The sequence below is a fragment of the Penaeus monodon genome, chromosome 5 (genome assembly GCF_015228065.2).
Source record: "Penaeus monodon isolate SGIC_2016 chromosome 5, NSTDA_Pmon_1, whole genome shotgun sequence".
Taxonomy (NCBI): Eukaryota; Metazoa; Arthropoda; class Malacostraca; order Decapoda; family Penaeidae; genus Penaeus; species Penaeus monodon.
The window spans coordinates 47,704,548-47,707,047 of record NC_051390.1 but is presented as its reverse complement, the minus strand read 5'-3'; positions in this window follow the sequence as shown (position 1 = coordinate 47,707,047).

The window sequence follows — 2,500 nt, the reverse complement described above, 5'->3', positions numbered from 1 at the left end:
TTGTGGCTGGGGGTGTGTTTGTTTGTGTTTGTTCGTGTGTGTGTGTGTGTGGGTAGGTGTTTGTGTGTGTGGGGGGCTGGTGTGTGTGTAGGGGGGGGCTGGTGTGTGTGTGTGTGTGTGTGTGTGTGTGTTTGTGTGTGTGTGCTTGCGTGCGTGCGTGTGTGAAGGCGACCATGTATGTGTGTGGGCGGCACTGGCGAGACGCTCTTATGCCTATTTTTTGTCGATTTAGAGACTAAAAATGTGTCGAGAGAGTTGGAAGCGACGTTCGCGTGATAAAGAAGGGGGATGGGGGGGGGTGAGGGGGAATTGATTCTTTGGGTGGGGAAGGAGCAGGGAGAAGGTAGGGGGGGGGTAGAAACTTGAAGAGGGAGGTGGAGGGTGAATTAGGGGTGAGGAAAGGGGGGAGGGAGGGGTGGGGGGCGAACGGAAGGGACCTATAGGGGGAGGAGGAGGAAAGAGAGAGAGAGAGAGAGAGAGAGAGAGAGAGAGAGAGAGAGAGAGAGGTTTAATTGCATTCTTAAGACCTGATTTTAGGAAGGAAAATTTCCCCATTATTGTCGCTATTACAACCCCATTACGTCATGCGCTATGTTATCCGATGTTGCCGAGGTTCACCTGTTGCCCGCCGTCTGTTGCCGTCTGTTGGGCGCTCTGTTTACCCTCGTGTTTTCATTATCGTCTCTCTCTCTCCCCCTCTCTCTCTCCCTCTCTCTCTCTCCTTCCCTTCCTCTCTCCTTCCCTTCCTCTCTCCTTCCCTTCCTCCCTCCCTCCCTCCCTCCCTTTCCCTCCCTCCCTCTCCCTCTCCTTCCCTTCCTATTTCCTTCCCTTCCTCTCTCCTTCCCTTCCTCTCTCCCTCCCTCTCCTTCTCTTCCTCTTCCTCTCCCTCTCCCTCTCCCTCTCCCTCTCCCTTCTCCCTCTCCCTCCCTTTCTCTCCTCTCACTCTCCTTCCCTTCCTCCCCCTCCCTCTCCCTCCCTTCCCCATCTCCCTCTTTCTCAGAAAACAATTTACTGCTTCACTCTAATTATTTTATTACCCTTTCTTTCAAATCTGTCTCCCATTTTTCCATTTCTCTCTCTCTCTCTTTCCCTCTCTCTCTCTCTCTTTCCCTCTCTCCATTTTTGTTTTTTCCCTTCCCTTTTTTCTCCCATATTCGTCCTGCTCTCATTACTTCCACACGCAATTGCTCCTTAATTCCTTCTCCTGCTGGGAAGCCTGCTGACACCGCCCTCTGCTGTCGCCAACACGGTCACTTTTTCTCCCCTCCCCTCCGTCTCCCTATATTTATTTAGTTTTCGTCCTTATTCCCTTACGTCTGAATTCTGCTTCTCGTCCTATGCCGTTTCTGACTTTTTTTTTTTTTTTTTGTCTTTCTGTTTCTGTTTCTGTCTGTCTCTGTCTGTCTCTGTCTGTCTGTCTGTCTGTCTCTCTTTTCTTTCTCTCTTCTCTCTCTCTCTCTCTCTCTCTCTCTCTCTCTCTCTCTCCTCCTTTCTCTCTTTCTCGCCACCGCTTTTCCTTCCCTTTCCTCTCTCTTCCCCTCTTCTCCTTTCTCTCTTTCCTTCTCTCCCCGCTTTCCCCTCCTTTTTCTCTTTCTCTCCCACTCTTCCTTCTCTCCCTTTCTCTCTTTCTCCCCCCGAATATACTTTAGTAATTATGTGCCTCCTGCTGTTCAAACTGCAGATGATGTCCTTAATTACGTGTTTCTTTCCTTATTGCGTATTTTGCATCGACTTTCTTTCCTTGTTTTTATTTGCTTATTTGTCTGTAATTTTTTTTTTTTTTTTTTTTTTTTTTTGTCTCGGTGTTATTTGTATTGCTTGGGGATTTTTTTTTTTTTTTTTTTTTTTGGGGGGGGGTTGTTGTTTTTATTGTATTGTTGGCTTTGCCTTCGTTTCTGTTCTTATTATCGCTGTTATCACTAGTTTCATTGATTTGATTTATCAATTTTTGTTGTCATCATCTTTATCATTATCGTCTTATCTTTGTCATTTCTCATTGATATTATTATTATTATTGTAAGTAATAGTAGTAGCAGTAATAGTGGTAGTGGTAGTAGTAGTAGGAGTAATAGTAGTGGTCGTGGTAGTAGTAGTAGTAGCAGAAGTAGTAGTAATGATAATAGTAGCAGTAGTAGTGTAGTAGTCATAGTAGCAGCAGTAGAAGTAGTAATAGTAGTTACTACTACTATTAGCATAGATAATCACAGATGTTGCAGTCTTCATCTCCCACCATCGTTTTTATCAATACTATTATATCAATAAAGTTCATGTAATCTTCTTGGTCCACATCACGTTTTTAAATCCATTTTTTTTCCTTTCCCGTTATCATTATTTTTGACACTACGCACCTTTTTTTGTTCTTTTATATAAAAAAAACTCTAATAGGGTTTCGCAATTTCCATTTTAAAAAGTTTCCCCGCAGTGTGATTATGCTTTTTTATATATAATCCTCCTTATTCATAATTCAATGAAATGAATGGCGTGATTTTTATTTAATTGT